This window comes from Panthera tigris, chromosome E1, assembly GCF_018350195.1.
Source record: "Panthera tigris isolate Pti1 chromosome E1, P.tigris_Pti1_mat1.1, whole genome shotgun sequence".
NCBI classification, from domain to species: Eukaryota; Metazoa; Chordata; class Mammalia; order Carnivora; family Felidae; genus Panthera; species Panthera tigris.
This window is the reverse complement of record NC_056673.1, coordinates 49,562,474-49,580,509: the sequence shown is the minus strand read 5'-3', so window position 1 is coordinate 49,580,509 and position 18,036 is coordinate 49,562,474. Positions and strand designations below refer to the sequence as shown.

At 43.9% G+C, this 18,036-nt stretch overlaps 2 long non-coding RNA genes across 3 annotated transcripts; one reads left to right on the top strand and one right to left on the bottom strand.

The window, feature by feature from the left end:
• Positions 1-9,544: 9,544 nt before the first annotated feature.
• Positions 9,545-16,116, bottom strand: LOC122233606. Of its 2 annotated transcripts, XR_006211236.1 has the most exons (4): positions 15,904-16,116; positions 12,648-12,736; positions 9,913-9,963; positions 9,545-9,719 (listed from the first exon to the last, which is right to left on the bottom strand). It is a non-coding gene; the product is annotated as an uncharacterized LOC122233606 (long non-coding RNA). The 2 variants fall into 2 exon arrangements; XR_006211235.1 differs by lacking the exon at positions 9,913-9,963.
• On the top strand, positions 14,731-16,998 carry LOC122233610. Its single transcript, XR_006211245.1, has 2 exons — positions 14,731-15,334; positions 15,857-16,998. It is a non-coding gene; the product is annotated as an uncharacterized LOC122233610 (long non-coding RNA).
• The last annotated feature ends 1,038 nt before the right edge of the window (positions 16,999-18,036 follow it).

Below are 18,036 nucleotides of genomic sequence, written 5' to 3'. Positions count from 1 at the left end.
AATGGCATCACCATCCCGTCAGTTTTCCATGCCATACATCTGGCATTTTTCCTCTACTTTTCTGCTCCTTTATCCCCTGTCAATACTGCAATTCTACTCCTTTATGTCCCCCAGATAAGTTCCCTCTTCTCCATTCTCACTGCCTTAATTCATACCTCTCTTTATAGTCTCGCCAAAAATATTCTCTACAGTTAACAGTCCATCTTTTGTACTTTTTCCAGAAAATGACAAACCCAAATGCCACTCTTCTCTTTAAAATCCAAAACTGCATATATGTTCTGCCACTATATACATAAGGAAGCGCACATCACGAAATTTCATGTCACATCCTTTCATGACCTCGCTTCTTATTCAATGTCAACTCCTGCTAGCTCCCTCTGAAGCTCAAGCCTTAGGGAACATCTGACTTCCCTAAATGCAATGTACCTTTTGACACTACCAAATCTTTGCACATGAGAACCAAGCTGCCTAGACTACCACCCACACCACACACCCTCTTGGCCTAGAGATTCTCTGGCATCCTTGTCATTCACGTCAGCCCAAGAAACATGTTCTCTCTGACACCTTCCCCAACCTTTCAGAACCCTGCCCTAGCCATCACGAGTGCCCCCTCTGAGCTCCCAGGGGAGTTCAGATAAATGCCAAATGCCATTTACCACATTGTTTTGAAAAACTGTTTAGACTTCTGTCTCCTCCACTATACTACGAATTCCCTGAGGGAGGGGAATACTGTTGTACTATTTATGTTACCACTCCTAATTCCTAGCATAGTCCCTGGCCCATAGTAAATATTCTGCTGACTCATTAATAAAAATTGTCATACTTGCAATTTAGGGAAGACTACATGATCTATTGGGTCTCATCCAGATATATGATCAGTGAAGGTTGAAAATAATTGTACCTAAAACTCTACAGGCAAAATATGCTTATTCTTTTCCTGTCTGTAAGCCTTATAGTATAGGCATTCTGTAATGTACAGGTCATGATAAGGCTGCCACTTCCAGCTTCAGTCTATTTTTTAGAATTCATAGGGATTAGTGTACATTATCCTCTCTTAAAGCAAATGGCACTTCAGCTTGACCAAGTTTAATGTCCATATAAAAATCAGAAATGCTACAAATTGAGGCATATAGAAATATTTCCCATCTCTCCTTCAGGCTCTGTCTGCCATCTGCATCCTACATCCCCACTGCTAACCTGCATCCAACCACTTTCAATCTAGAAACCTCATTCTCTGTGGAATACTTGAATCGGAACTAATTATAGCAATAACTAAAATGGTCCTATGAATGCATGCACTGCACAACAAGAATACTTTTACTGGATTACTTAGCCGTGGCATGCTGGGTCTGTTAATGTGCTCTGCCTGGCTTCACTGCAGACATACTTCAGAAATTGTAAGGCTGCAGTTAAAGTAATAGAAGGCCAAAGAAACCTGAAGAGATAAAGAATCAAATTCATCTCCTTGGGAATATGTTTTAAAACAATCTTCTAATGGGAATAAGGGACTTAAGAGGTTCATTTCAGAGCAGATGTCAAACCGGAGCTGGGTCTGTTTTGTAGGTTTTGTTCACTAGTTGGCTTTCTGCTGCATCAGTTTTACTTGAGTTTAGAAAAGCAGCCTGAGACAGCACTCACAGCAAAAAGTTGTACAGGGCCTTGTGATGCTCAGGCTCCCTTTCTGTGCAGCAACCCACTGAGAAGGAAGGGATGCACCAGGCCACTGGTTCTCTCTCACTCAGTTATAAACACATGGCTCTTGCTTCCTGAAAAGCAAATGGAACTAAAAAACTTAATTCGGCATGGTGTTGCCAAAGCATAAAAGCAATCAGCTTGGTCTTTAGCTAATTCCATCAAAATAGAAGGAAACATGAAAATAAACAGGCAACAATAGGACAATGTCTCAAGACAGAGGGCATATAGCATGGCAGTTAATACTTTGGACTATGAATCAAAAGGGAGCTGTGTTTAAAGCTTAGCTCTTTGGGAGCACCTGGGTGGCTCAGTTGGTTAAGTGTCTGACTCTTGGTTTCAGCTCAGGTCATGATCTCATGGGTCATGAGTTCTAGCCCTGCATCAGGCTCTGTGCTGACAGTGCAGAGCCTGCTTGGGATTCTCAATCTCTCTCTCTCTGTCAAAATAAATAAGCTTAAAAAATATTTAACTTAGCTCATCCATTTACAGCCATATGACCCTCTCAGAGCCTTAGGGTCTCTGCCTATAAGAGAAGAATGAAGCTTTTAACCAAGCTTCAAAAAATTATATTCATCAATAAATTTAAATTGTCTTAGCCTCAGTAGTACAAGACAGCAGGTAGTATAAGAACAAGAGGGTGGATCTATTATGTCCTTCTTTATTGAATACTACAGAAGAAACTTTATATAATTGTTGGCAGCTTGGCTCAATGATCAATGCAACAAACATCTAAATACGTTGCCTAGATTCTATCCACCTCTTCCTCTGACTTATCACTTCACCTTCAACAAACCTTCAGTTAATCTAGTCTATGACAGTATTTTCTACCATATACTGTAATTATAATATATTTAAAGGGATATTCCTAAACTGACAACATGTCTGTGATCTTCAAATACAAGATTCCATCATATATCAAATTACCACCAATGCTAAGCATGTAGAATGTTACAAAAAGCATTGCAACTATACAAGTTGAAGTCAGGAGCTCAAACCAAATTTAATTTAGATTTGATTTGGAAACATTCTAGTGTTATGGTTGCGTGGTTTTAGAAAAATACTCATGGTTGCTTCTGGTTTGAATAGGTTGACTGGGTTAAAACTAAAACATTTCTCCATTGGTTTGTGGTTAACCAATTAATTTATTGCTTCAGAAATTGAAGTTGGTTAGCCAGCCCCAGGTTTGGGTTCCCGGTTCAATTCAGTTCAAGTTCCTAGAAAATGTATACTCAGAAAACTGAATGATTCCTAAATTACCATGTGCTAAATATCCCAACTTCCTCAAAAACCACAAGTCTCCCACAAACCGCAAACTCTCCTACTCTGGTAAGACAACAAATGTCCTAGCAAGAGGCTGCCCAGAATCCAACCCAAAGTAGAGCAGAAGGCAGGCAACACCTAGTCTGAGAGCAAAGAGGACCCCAACAGTTCAACTTACAGCAGAAGATAATCACTGTACTAAAACATGTGCCTTTCTTGGGCATTAGGAATCTTTATGTTGGCAACTCTCAACCATGATATCTGGACATAAATGTGTATCTCTTCTAGTTAGGAGGCATCTGTCAGGTAATCATTTACAAATAGTTGTTGAATTTGTTTCAAATGGACATATTAATACATGGATGTGTGCATTCATATATATAATGACTATATGTTTATGCCTTAATGAATTATTCTTAGTCACATGCATTCTGATACGTGTTCTTTGTCCAGGAGGAAAATACATGGGGCTACAGGGGGTACATATCTGGGAATGATATGTACCTGCATTTGGGCATAAACTGTATGTGGCAGCAGAAAAATTTGACAGCGGGTTCTTTGGATGGCATTCCCTTATTTCTGTTCATACCACGGGATAAACTTGGTAATGAAGACATGAGAATGTGGACATCAGACTAAGGGTTGAGGTATAGCCATAGGCATCACAGGTCTTGGATTCCCTGAAGTATTACAATGGCTATGAGACCTATTAAAGCATTGCAATAGCTGAGGCCTACATTAAAGCCAATTTGCCCTGAGAGTAACTAGCTCTAACAATATCACAGATTCCTTGATAAGATCACTTGACCTTGGTTACTGCCAATTTGCATGAGTTGAGCAATTAAGTATCAAAACCAAAACCTTCTCAATATTCCAAATTTAAATTCTGGAATGTGCAGCGGAGAGGAAATTTAGAAATCTCCTAATCTAGTGGTTTCTAAATTTAGCTAGCCACCAGAATCAGTCACAGAGGTTTATAGAAAAGATCTTTTAAATAAGAATGTCCAGTGCGGCAACCTGGAAATCTAGGACCTTAGGAAGCACCTCAGGAAATTGTGATGATCAGTCAGCTTTGGACACTACTGATCTACTCCATCCCCCTTTTTCCATTCAGAATAATGTAAGTGCAGACAACTCTTCAGTTGTAATAATCATAGTTAATATGTGTAAAGCGCCTGCTGTGAACCACTTTAACAAACCTCCCCTCCAATCTTTGTAACTACTCTTAAATCCATACTGTGAGTAAACAACTTTCTACAATCTCCTCTCTCTAGATGTTCTGCACGATTCTCATGCAGTTTATCTTTTCATATGCTTTTGATGGGCATTGTTAGGTGTCCATGTGGTGCTTCAGAAAGTCCTGCCATCTTAAGCAAAGAAGATAAAGTGATTGAATGGCATTTCTCATCAACAGCAGGTTCTCAAGGATGTTTCCTAGGACCTTTAAGGCATACATTATACTTTTCTCAGGCTTGTGGCATGTCAAACCCCATAATGATCAGGGAGATTAATGAACTCTTAGCAAATTAATATGTTCATGATTCACATGAGTATAAATTACCCAGTGAAAAGCCATGGTGCTTGATCACCAGGCACTTCCAGGACCAGGGCTCCAAGATTTCAACCTCTTCTTCCCACTTCCAACCATTTCCATGTTGGGCCAACATATGATTTAGATTGATGGGCCTACTCAGAACATTAAGATGCTTGGCTACATGACGAAGTTTTCATACACAAAATGGCTTCACTTTTATTAAAAATACCCACAATGAAACAAGTCTAACTTCAAGAAATTTTGTTGCCAGTGTGCCTGGGTGGCTCAGTTGGTTAAGCATCCGACCTTGGCTCAGGTCATGATCTCATGGTTCATGAATTTGAGCCCAGCATTGGGGTCTGTGCTTACAGCTCAGAGCCTGGAGCCTGCTTCAGATTCTGTCCCTCCCCTGCTTACATGCTCGCTCGCTCTCTCTCTCTCTCTCTCTCTCTCTCTCTCTCAAAAATAAATAAACATTAAAAAAATAAAAAGAAATAAAGAGAAATTTTGTTACTGATGTTTCTACTATTACTCGCTTCCAGAATTTCTAGCAACAAACACTTTGACTTTAATCAAAATCCACATAAAAAAAAAATCCACATAAATGCTTTACTTTTCAAATGATTGTCTGGCATCCTGGTAGAGAATTTACCTGTTAAGCATCGTCAGCCAAAAGGGTGAAATGAAAGAAGACAGCATCTGACAATATCCCTGGCAACACTACCACCATTTTGTGCCACAGGCCCTCAGTTTGCTTACATCATTTCTGAACTCTAATCAAAGCCTCCCAAGGGAAAGTTTTGGAAGCCTGAAAACATATCTAATCCCCTTTGAAATAGTTATTTTGGGGGGCTCCTGGGTGGCTCAGTTAGTAGAACATCCAACTTCAGCTCAGGCCGTGATCTCACGGTTCATGGGTTCAAGCCCCACGTTGAGCTCACTACTGTCAGCATGGAGCCTGCTTCAGATCCTCTGTCCCCTTCTCTCTCTCTCTCTCTCTCTCTCAGTCTCTCTCTCTCTCTCTCTCCGCCCCTCCCCCACTCATGCTCTCTCAAAAATAAAAATGAATATTTAAAAAAATAATAATTAAAAAAATAGTTATTCTTAAGGGGGTGCCTGGCTGGCTCAGTGGAAAGAGCATGTGACTCTTGATCTTGGAGTCATGATTTTGGGCCCCCTATTGGGTGTACAGATTACTTAAGTAAAAATAAAACTTAAAAAGAAATAAGAAACAAAATTATTTTTCTAAATTGCAGAAAATTGAATGGATCATATCACAAACGAGCTATAAAAGTTAGTGCCTCCATAATAAATGCCAGCTACACTTCTTGTGATTATTTCATCTCGTTTAGCCAACTGTGTAAATGATGTTACCTAAACTAACAGATGAAACAGGAAGAAGGTATAATAGAGTCTTCTATAAGCTAAAACTTCAAGAGTCGTATTTACAGACACATGGGCATTTGGGGAACTCCAAAATCATTGGGTCTTAGCTCATTTTACAGTTTTCCAAATCCATTCACGGACATTATCATGCATGTTCCTCACAGCAATTTCCAAAGGAAGCAGTCATGCAGCAGTGAAAGAAGTGTGCTCTGAAGCAGGAAGCTTGAGTTTGAGTCCAGGTTCTTGACTTAACTAGAGGTCTGATAGTTATTTATCAATGCCATTACCTGTGAAATGTGTGTGGTGATAGCTACTTTCACTTGCTGAACAGATAAGTGAAATGAATACATAAAAATATCTAGCTCCGTTTCCAACTTCTAACTTCTTTCCATGCAAATCCCAATGGGTATTCTTTTTTATTTATTTAGAGAGAGAGAACACGAGCCGGGTGGGGGGTGGGGGGAGTGCAGAGAGAGAGGAGGAGGGAGAATCCCAAGCAGGCTCCATGCTGCCAGCACAGAGCCCAACCTGAGGCTCAAACTCAGGAACTTTTAGATCATGACCTGAGCTGATACCGAGAGTCCAATGCTTAACCAACCGAGCCACCCAGGAGCCCTCCACTGGGTATTTTTTCTTATCGTGACAAAATGGTTCCAAAATATAACAAGTCTCCAGGAAGAGCCAATAAAAAGTATTAAAGAAGAATAATGGAAGACTACCATGGTGGTACATGAATTACATTAATGGACTCAATTCCTCAATCCCTCTCTGCATCCACCTTTTTTGCAGTGTGACTCAGCAGTTCCTTCTAGGAAAAATGGAATGTGTTTCCCTGCACCTCAAGTCTAAGTTCAGTCCTGTGAATTGTTTTGGCCAATGAGATGTTAGCAAACTTGCTGCAAGCAGAGATTTATAAAAGTGCTTTTGCATTTGCTTCCTGTCTGCCCTCTGCACCTCACCATGGAACATGTCTGGGCTAGCTGGCTGGTGGTTAAAAGATATGTAGCCCAATTGCATGCATTTCCTTAGACCATGAGCCAGCAGACCACCAGACTTAAGAACGAGCCTAACTAAAGCCAGAAAAACTTCCCAGCTTAGCCCAGCCTAAATTACAAGCTGCAAATGCAAGAGCTAAATAAACATTTATTGCTTTAAGCTGTATTTTCTCAGTGGGGTTTTTATAAGAAAATTAAGCCCTATAGAAAAAAATATTTGAGTGACTATTTTCTCAATTCTCCCAAATGGTACATAGTTAATTCATTACATATAATAAATGTCTTAGGGTATTAAGACTTAATTATCTTCTGGAACCCTGCTAAGAAGGGATGTTTTATGCCATTGCACTTTGGATGGTTGTCATATAGCATAATTGTAACAACAGATAACTAATACAACCATACATGCTTTATAAAGTCATCATTCTTAAAATAATGTGTCACCAAAATGACAGAGTAATGGACCAAAATTAAATATCAAAAAGTCTGAAATCTATAAAAAATACAAAATAAAAGTGACATTTTAAGAAAGAAATGGAGCATTCATTGTGACAAGTGGCTACTATATGCAGAACAAAAACCTAACTCCTTGACATCTTGCCTTCAAATACACTCCATATTGTTAAAAAGAGTATTTGTTTGAAGAAAAAGCTGTATTATAAAAAAAAAAAGGTAACAGTTCACATCATCTTCTATTGATAAAGGCCTTTTTAAGCATGATTACCAGTAAAGGAAACAATAATAGAATGATTGATAGATCTATGTGAAACTTTTAAACATCACTGTATGTTTAAAAATCAAAAATATTAACTCTGACACAAAATTTTCATATTTCAACAAATAGTTAAAAGGAAAACAACAATTAAATTGGTAATTGCTATTACTTATACATGTGTTTTCATAGCAAAAACTTATTGAGCTTCTTCTATATGCCAGAACTGTGTATTTGGAGCTTAAATAGAAAGCAGGGGGGAAAAAAAGAAGGAAAGAAAGCAGAAAGAAGCACAACCCCTATTCACACAGCACTTAAAGTTTAGTGAAGAAGCCAGAATAGAAGCCAGTAAATAAGTACAGGAGAGCATTCCAGTAAGAGGAAACTGCATGGCAAAGGCCCTGTGGTGGGAGGGACTTTAGTGCATTTCAGAAACTGAAATAAGGCCAAAGCAGCAAGAACACAGCAAACAAATGAGAGACTGGCTCAAAAAGAACTAAAGAGGAAAACAGGGGCCAGAAGTTGCAAAGCCTTATAAGGCCTCAGGAAGACATTTGATGTTTACCCTAAGAAAGTTACTTCAAGTGAATGGTTTTAATTGGGTGGGTGACATGATCATGTTTGTGCTTTGACTTTCTGACTATAGACAAGATAATTTATTCAAACATGTGAAGTTAGTGAGTTACTGTATTAACACAGGCAAGAAGCTCTAGGAATTTGGCCCAGAGGGATGGTAATGAAGATACTGACAAGTGAATGGATTCAAAGATACTTTAATGATTAAACACACACACACACACACACACAAGCTTGGTGATGGGAAGGATTAAGGGAGTGACGGAAAGATAATATTCTATTATGCCAAAATGTGATAATGGCATTCACCAGGCAAGTTAAAATCCGTAGAAAACCAGGTGGGGAAGAGACGGATCATGAGCTTTATCTTAAATATTAAACATATTAAGGCTGAATTGTCTCTGACACATTCATGTAGAAGTGAAGTAAGAGGTTCAGTATAGAGTAGAGGTAGGAGCTAGAGAAAGAAATTTGGATCTCATCAGCATTTAGCGGATAGCTGAAGCTACAAACATGGATATTTGAAGCTGTGGGAAAGCTTCTCAAAGCAGAGATCGAAGATAAGTATCCCTAAGACTTAGCCTTTAGAAGTTCCCAAGATTGACGGCCAGCTGGAGAAGAACAAAGACTTGCGAAAGCATGAGGCGAGCATGAAAGGAGAAAAGCCCAGGGTGGGGAGGAGTAAAATCACCAAGGCCAGCAGAAGAGAAAACTTCAAGAAGTAGTGGTCACCAATGTCCAACTCGGTGGAAAGGCCAAGTCAGACAAGGACCTGACAAGGTGGTATCCTGAGCAAGAGTTGCCAAATGCATTCAGAGGTGGGAAAATGAAGACATCAAGGACAGTCCTCCCCGCGAACCCACGGGGGATACCTTCCAAGACTCCTCGTGGATGCTTAAAACCAAGGAGAGTACCAAAATTTATATATCCTATGGCTTTTTCTATACATACCTATAATGAAGTTTAATTATAAATTCGGCACAGTAAAAGATTAACAACGATAATGATAAAACGGAACAATTATACCAATATACTGTAATAAAAGTTCTGTGAATGTGATCCCTCTCTTTCTCTCAAAATATTACACTGTAGGGGCACCTGGGTGGCTCAGTCGGTTAAGCGCCCCACTTCGCTCAGGTCGTGATCTCACGGTTCACGGGTTCCAGCCCTGAGTCTCTGTGCTGACGGCTCAGAGCCTGGAACATGCTTTGGATTCTGTCTCCCTCTCTCTCTGCCCCTCCCCCGCTCGCTCCCCCGCTCGCTCGCGCGCTCGCTCGCGCGCTCGCTCTCTCTCCCTCTCTCTCTCAAAAATAAATAAACATTTTTTTTAATTTAAATACTGTCATCTTTACAAAGTATCTTAAAAAAGATATTACCCAGTACTCACCCTTCTTGTGACGTTGTGAGATGTGAAACTGCCTACGTAATGGGATGAAGAGAGGTGAGTGACGCAGGCGCTGTGACGCAGCTAGTCTACTATTCACCTTCTGATGATTCGTCAGGATCATCTGCTTCCTCCCCGCGGTTTGCCGTGGGGAAAATGAAATCACAGATAGCGAAACTGCGGATAAGAGGGGAACTACTATATAGGCAACTCTTGTCAGAAAATAGGTTGCAGAACAGAAGGATTATCGAGGGATGTGAATAATCTTTCCCTGCTTTCTTCCTTTTTGAATCTGCCATATTTTTTGTTATTAACAGAATTTTAAGTTTATTTATTTTTCATTTACACCCAACGTGGGCCTCAAACTCACAATCTGGAGATCAGGAGTCACATGCTCTTTCACCTGAGCCTCCGGCGCCCCCTACAAAATGTTAAAGGTTATTAATATCGTCAAATTCAGTACTCCAAAATTTTGTCGGTAAGTATAAAATGGATAATAGTTTAAAATATATGGGCGATTTACATACTAAGTGGTATATATTAGTCCTCATCATTAAGGTTTGTAAGAAATAGAAGTAAAAAGTAAATGTAATTTAAAAATCAAAAGTAAGTAATGTATGGAAAGTTCTTACTTCCCTGGCTGACACAAATAGACATTTTCTTCCCTTTTCTCTTTATATGAATAATACTACAGTCTAAGACAATTGAAAGATTTTGTGCAATTGAAACTGAGCATTCTGCTTTATCAATGTTAATCTTCATTGGACAAATTCTACTTATTTCATCTCTTTCTTATTCTGTTAGTACATATATACTTCCATTATAATTAAGTTGATATAGGTTTAATAAGCAAACAAATATTTCACAAAAATACCATCCAGTATTTTTGGTTGTGGTGTTTTTTAAAAAAGATAGGGCACAATTTATGCATATACACATATTATAAGTAAAGAAATGGGTACACAAACATGTTTAACTTGTTTAAGATCAAAATTATTTGATTAGGGGCGCCGGGGTGGCTCAGTGGGTTGAGTATCAGACTCTGAATTTCAGCTCAGGTCTTAATCTCGCGGTTGGTGACTTCCAGCCCCACAAGGGGCAGGCTCTGCACTCACAGTGTGGCTCCTGCTTGAGATTCTCTCTCTCTCTCTCTCTCTCTCTCTCTCTCTCTCTCCCTCTCCCTCTCCCTCTCCCTCTCTCTCTCTCTCTCTCTCTCTCTCTCTCCCTCTTTCTGCCCCTCCCCTGCTCATGCTCTATCTATCTCAAAATAAGTAAAAACTCTTTTAAAAAAAAGAATATTTGATTAAATGAAGCAGTGAATAAATTTTTTTCTTGCAAAAATTTTGCCTGAGCCTGAAAAGGAATAGGAATCAGCGCCTGGCATTATGAATGCATTTTATCAGGTGCCATAGGCACATAAAAATTGGATTCCTGCTTTACTCATATGTTGGACATAAACCAACACCACTCTGCAGCAAGTTCCCTTACAGAAGGAACTCTGTCTAATCTCTTACAAAATGTCCTAAATAAGAAAATAAAATAAGTAGAATTAAAGCTGTACTATACCAGGGCACATTTATATTTCTGACAACTATGGATTATTCAGTAATACCCCTCAGTGCACCAGTAAGCAGAGAGCATGGAAAGCTAATAAAAGTAATGAAGTCTTTGTAATACATGAACTCACTGCTATTAAATCTCTTCTGAGAAATGGGATGAGCCTGCCAAGTTTGTTGGGAGGACAGCTGAATTTGTAAGCTGGTGAAGTGAATATAAGTTGTGCCACGTGGCAACAGGGGCTGAGAGATAATGGGTGTTAATCCTCAGAAACTGAATGCTTTCTCTAGCCTTCAAATTTATTGAGAAGTGATCATGACACAAAGCTGGATTTGTCATATCTGTGTACTTGTCAGCAAAGTCCAGAGATGAAATCGCAGTTTCATAGTATACAAAGCTTGGGTGTATCATAGTTGCTACCAGTATTGAGCCACACAATGTAAACTTAACATTCTTCGTCCAATGACTGATATCATTTGCCATCCCTGTTTAAGGCCTGGTGAAGTGCCTTAGTTGTCCAGAGCTCCCTGGAGCCATGATGATATTCAGGTCTATGGAAAGTGCTAGTCAAGTGGTGTATTGGTCAAAGACCAACCAGGAAACAGCACACTGTAATTTAGGAGAGCTTAATATACAAAGGTGTAGGCAGGGTACACGAAAACCACAAAAATAGTACAGTACATACCCTGAGGTAGTATTAGTGGGGAGCATTTACCACTAGGGAGTGACAGCAGCAAACTCCCAAATCGTGAGATCATGACCTGAGCCAAATGGACGCTCAACCGTCTGAGGCACCCAGGCCACCCTAATGCCCTCTTTTCTTTTTTCTTTTTTTTAATGTTTATTTATTTTTGAGAGACAGAGAGAGACAGCATGGGAGGGAGAGGGCAGAGAGAGAGAGGGAGACCCAGAATATGAAGCAGCCTCCAGGCACTGAGCTGGCAGCACAGAGCCCGATGCGGGGCTCCAGCCCATGAGCCGTGAGATCATGACGTGAGCCGAAGTCGGATGCTCAACCGACTGAGCCACCCAGCTGCCCCTTCTTTTAATGTTTACTTATTTTTGAGAGAGAGAGAGAGAGAGAGAGAGAGAGGGAGAGAGAGAGAGAGAATGTGCATACATGTATGTGCCTGTGGGGGAGGGGGCAGAGACAGAGCGGACCGAGGATCCAAAGCAGGCTCTGCTCTGACAGCAGAGAGCCCAATGCAGGGCTTGACCTCACAAACTGCAAGACCATGAGCCGCTTACGATCATGACGCTTAACCGTGTGAGCCACCCAGGCGCCCCATATGTATGACTTCCTTTGAGAAATCCTTGGTCTTCAGGCAGCCCCTATTAAAATCCGTTGTTTTTTATCAATTCCCATTCTATCACCAATAAGATGTTCTAGAAAGGGCAGGGTCTCCTCAGAGCCTGCTTCTGCTATAACTCTTTCTCAGCCCGAAGCCTCGCTTTCCAGACAGTACTCATTCATTTCAAAGTGAGGAAGACCAATGACATGGCTGTCCCGTGCCCCTTCCCCACCCTTGAGCCTCTCCGACTGCCTACCGGGATGGCAGCCCGGGGGTCCAGTCCATTCTCCACCACCGAGAGCATTTCCGCTCACGCTGCAGCTCCCTCGGAGAATCACATGACACCTGCAGAGACAGACGGCGCGGCCACATGAGCAGGTTCCAGCTCACCACCCCCAGCCAATTCTCCCCCTCCCCCCAGCAGGCAGCGGGTCAGCCCATCTTCCTCAAACTGCAATGCAAAGGCCTCTGAATTCAAAAGTAAAAGCCAAGAGTGGATTTTAAGGAAGGAAACAAGGGAAGAGAAGAAATGTGAGGGCTCGGATCTCAGGAGGTGGGGAATCCTATGTGCCGTGGGTGGGTCCACCCTAATCAGGGCATGGAGAGGCCTCTGTATGCCACACCAAACGCTGGCACAAAAAAGCAGGGAATGAGGGGCCGATTTGGATACAGAACTAAGGGTGCGAGGGGGATGCTGCCGCTGGAGGTGCCAAGAGCCCACGTGGACCAGGAAGCAGGGGCTCACAATTCACATTCGGAGCCTCTGACTCCTGTGCCAGCCCGATGTCTGCCAGCTCGGCAGGGACAAGCACAACTGAAGGAAGTTTCCAAAGGGAGGGCCTCTTGCTACATAGCTGCTTCCCCTCCAGGCACGAGGGTCCAGCTGGAGCAGCACAGGGACACGCCTAAAGGGAAACAACACGGGTTCGAATCTCGATTTGCCACTAACCACTTAGGCATGCTAGGTGGGGCACCACGGCAGACGTCTCAAACGGAGGTTATGAATGTGGAAAACGCCCAGCACAGGGCCTGACGGTACTAAGGATAAATGGTATCTATTACCCCGGTTGGATGTGGCCAAGCCTTATAGGCAAAGGCCACTGTCTGAATGAGTCCGCTCAACTACCTGAAGTCAGTACACAGGTAAATCCCTCAGGGCACTGGCTTCCCCCCCACCCCCCCGGGGGTGGCTTAGGTGGGGGGGGGGGGCCTCAACCTGAGCCTCGGGGGGTGGCTGTTGGCTCGCCTGGACCGCCCCAGCCACTTGGACGGACCAGGATTGGGCAGGCACATTCCCATCTAAACAGATCTCTAGTGACCACGCTGCCGAGCATGGAGGGACACCAAAAAATAGGTCATCGCTGTCTCTGTTCTCAAAACCCTATGGCCCAAAGAAGTTATCAAATGGAGGCATGCTGAATGGATTTTGTACTGTTTACACACATTGCTTCATTCATTCCTTGTAACCACCCTAGGCGAGCTCTTTTATTATCCAGATCTAACAGATATGAAATCAAAGCTGACCCAGGTCAGGGAACTTCCCAAGATCCCAGGGCTGATCAGTGGCGGGCTCTACCACCTTCGGCCAGGATGACATCCACCCTTCTGGAAGAGGCGGGTGTGAGCTAGGGCTAAGGGGTGGCTGGGGAGGGGGCAGGGAAGTCTTGGGAGGAGGGCTCTCCAGCTGGGGGCCCAGGTGGCGGGATGCAAGGGAGCATCAGGGTTGAGTCTGGCAGGAAAGGTTTACAGGCGAACAGTGAGGCATGGAGAACGGCAGGGTGGCCCTAAATGATGAAAGACGCTCTGATTCAAGCCCTGGCCTCTGGATCCGGCAGAGGGTGAACAGGACCCAGCGCCGACCTTCCTAAGTAAGGACATGCAAAGGCAGATAGGTGTGTGGAGGACGGCCCCCACGAAACCAGCTCTGGTCAGCGCACAACAGACTGACAGGAGGAACACTAGCCCCTGGCCACAGCCCATCAGACTGTCTCTCCCTCCACCACTTTCCCAGCTCCTACCCACTGGGAATCCTCAGGACCCTTCGCTGGAGACCAGCTCCATGCTCTGGCCACCAGGGCACCGGGAGAAGGGGACATACTATAGAGTCGGTCCTGAAACCGTGCCTGATCCTAGAGGCTGGGTTTCTTCAAGGCTACCCTACGCAGCCCTGCAGGCCAAGTTCAGGCTCGCTGGCTTTGAGACCCTGGCACCCAATCCCCTCTGGCAATTCCGGGGGCCTGCCCTTCTAGACAGAGCCTCAAGCCCTAAAACTGCCCTTCCCTCAGCCGGCCTCAAGGCTTGGGCCTCAGCAATCTGAAGAGGAAGACCATTGAGGCCTCATCAACTAATTCACTGAATATAATATTCACTGGAGGGAGGGAGGCTTATCATTAAGTGGGTGCTCTGGCCAAGTCAGGGTCTGCTGAAAAAACAAAGTAAACTGACACTGAGGTCAGAGCAGGGCCAGACAAGAGACAACTGTGACCTAAAACAGTGTCAGGAACGTCACAAAAGGACAACAGTGCAGAGAAACCTAGAAGAATTGCCACTTGACAATTCACAAAACAGAACTGAGACGTGGGGGTCAGGCCAAAGTTCCGGGCACATCTTTCCTTGCAGGAAGCCAAAGCTCCCTACATAGGCCTGTCGGTTCTAGAACGCCTCAGGAAGGCAGGAAATGGCTCAGAGGCAGGACCACGACCATCTACGATGTGAGATCTCTGGGCTCTGGGTCTCCTGACTGCTAGGTCAGCACTCCAGCAGGCTCCTTGGGTGAGCCAGACCCCCATCTACCATGCTATGGGACTGGTTTCACTTTCTATCTTCAGAGCTGTCTTCACTGACACCAAGAAGCAAACGAAAGAGGGGTGGGTCTTCAGGAGACCCAGAAGAAAGAGAGCAAGTAGAGAGTTCAAACATCCCTGATACAGTTGAGCAGAAAAGGTGAGTGCCGTGTGCCTTTAGGAAACTCTTAAGTCACCCTTCGTCTACCTCTGCCCCTCTGTATTGGTTCACTCTGGCACAGGATCTCATTCTCTATCCTCATTTAATTCTTAAAACAATCCTGTGAGAGAAGGATGAGTATCCCTCATTCACAGAAGAGAAAACTGAGGCTCAGTAGAAACATGCCTCAGGTGAGGGACAGAATTTTCTCATTCCAAGCTCTGTGCCTTTCGTCAGTTCATACTGTCCCAGGTCCTTGGTTCAAAGAGTTTCAGGCAAACTTATTATTCACAGACTCTTCAGAAGCTCCACCTTATCAAAGAAGGCCTAACACTGACAAGAAACAATCGTGCCCATCAGATCTGTGGCCCCAACTAGCTGACCACAGGTCCTTTCCATGGCAGCCAGGTTTCCGAGCTGTCCCTCCTCAAATGTTCCAACACACAGGAAGGAATCGTTGGGGTTGATTCTCTTCGTGATACTGCCTGGCCTTCTATAAACATCCAATTTCACTTCCTCCAGAGACTAAGGAAGAACGAAAGGAGGAGAAGGACTCAGATGAGACTTACATTAAAAGAAGAAATGGATAACCTGGCTTCACCACTTTCGAAACACTCCGTTCATCAGTAAACAGCAACCTCTTCTTCTTAGAGACTTCCCCGCCATCCGCGACAGCCTCGTCTCTACGGCCTGACTCCGATCCTGCACCTGGCTATGCACGACAACAGGCCGGTGTTTAAGCCCTCCAGCTGCTGTACCAGGTGATGAGTCAGGGTTTTCAGTTGGAAACAAATGACAAAGTTATCTTCTGATTCAGAAAGACAGCTGATACTTCAGACATGTGAGTGCTGAGTAAACAGCACCTCCTTCTACCTGAAGAAAGTTGGATTTCTAGACAAGAGCCCTGTGGGGGGTGGGATGGGTGTGGGGGGGGGGTGGGTAGGGCGACAAAGCAACTGAATATCAGCTGGAGGGCAAGCAACTTCTAGCTCGTGATTCCCAGTCCAAAGGCTAGTGGGTGAGGCCAGAAATGTGAGGTCTAGGAACACTGGGTATCTTTCTTTCCTCCCTCCCTCCTTCCATCCAACAACACCCATCTCTCCCATATTCTTGTCCCAGATCCCTTAAGATTCTGGCAAGGACCAAACTCTGAGTGAATGAAAGCAGGACCTTTGCCTGACTCATTCACCATTGTCTTTCTAATGCTTCAAACAGTGCACGGCACACAGTGGTGCTCACAAAATACTTGCTGAATGAACAGATGAGTAAAATAAAAAGGCTCAGACCGTTTCAGACTGTAAGAAGTTGAGGTATACAACTTCTCAGTGGTGGGGTCACTGCGGAACTCCTTCCATTACACCAAGCTGCCAACAGGCTGAAACCCTTCAGAGATCACACCTTAACGGAAGGGGATATTGAAGGTAAAAGGACATCCGATTCTCAAAGGCGTGAGACTATAAATGCAAGCAAAGACAAGGGGTCTTCTTTGGGGTCCTTTACAATGGCTGTCAAATGGCCAATCCTTTGGAGTTTGGTCACCAGAACTTAGAGGGGATGTGCACCCCCAAATCCCAGGAGATTATAAATGTTAACCATGGAGCCTGGGTGCCTCAAGAATGTCTAGCTACTCTGAGATAACTTGACTCTCTGTGTTCATGGGTAATCAAAATGGTCAAAACTCAATGATCCAGCACCTGCAAAAAGAGGAAGCAATTCAACAGCCTCCACGGAGGCCTCGGCGTCCCCAGGATCCACTCATCTCTACTCTTCACAACATGTAACGTCACCTCTGGCACATTCGGTAGCGGGACTAATCTACAACCAGTTCTGGCCAGGAGGAGCACTGGGTGAGGGTCCTTTCTGAGCGGCAGGGCAATACACATGGACATGATTCTGTGACCACAGCCAACCCCACACAATGGAACCGCTTGAGTTTCTCCAGATCATCACCCAAAAGGAAGTGATAAGCTTCCACTGCCCCAGCTGAATGAGTAGCTCCCTCACCTTCCAGGTATTTGGATGATACCTATCATTCCAGCAGCCAACGCGAGTAATGTAATATGGATGCCAGGAATACAATCCTTAAGGACAGGTACAGGGGGCCTGACATCCAGGAAAAGCACTTGACCCACGGGAGAAGGATCTCTACTCCTCCACACTTACTTACCATCTGAGGCCCTGCCTCAATTGAGGTGTTCGGCAAGTGCCTGGCTCTGAGAAAGCAGGTGGGGTTGGCAGGGGACTGCACTAGGTTCTCAGATCAAATGGGGACCACATCAAGGGAAGAGTGGGCACAGAGCTGGGATGAAGAGTTGAAATGGGGATAGGAAGACGTCAATCTAACAAGATTGGGTAGGGGTGGTGGGAACTAGGGCAGCAAGAGTTGGGGGGTGGTTTAGCAAAGACTCAGGAATGAAGTGTCCTCAGGCTGGCTGGGGATGGAAAGAAAGTATGCGGTGGGCTTGGAAGTTAGGGGTTGAGTGGGTGAGGGCAAGAAGATACATACAAGACTTGAGATAGGGCTGAGATCAGAGTTGTCAAGAAGAGGGGGGTAAGCGCAATAGGGCATCTACTGTAGTGGTAGGTATTAAATGAGTGGGGGGAGGTGGGTGTTTTGGCTGAGCAGACCTTGGGGGGCTGAGCAGGGGGGCTGGGATAAGAAAGCTGAGCCTGAAAAGGGGTAAGCCAGAAAGACGGGGAGG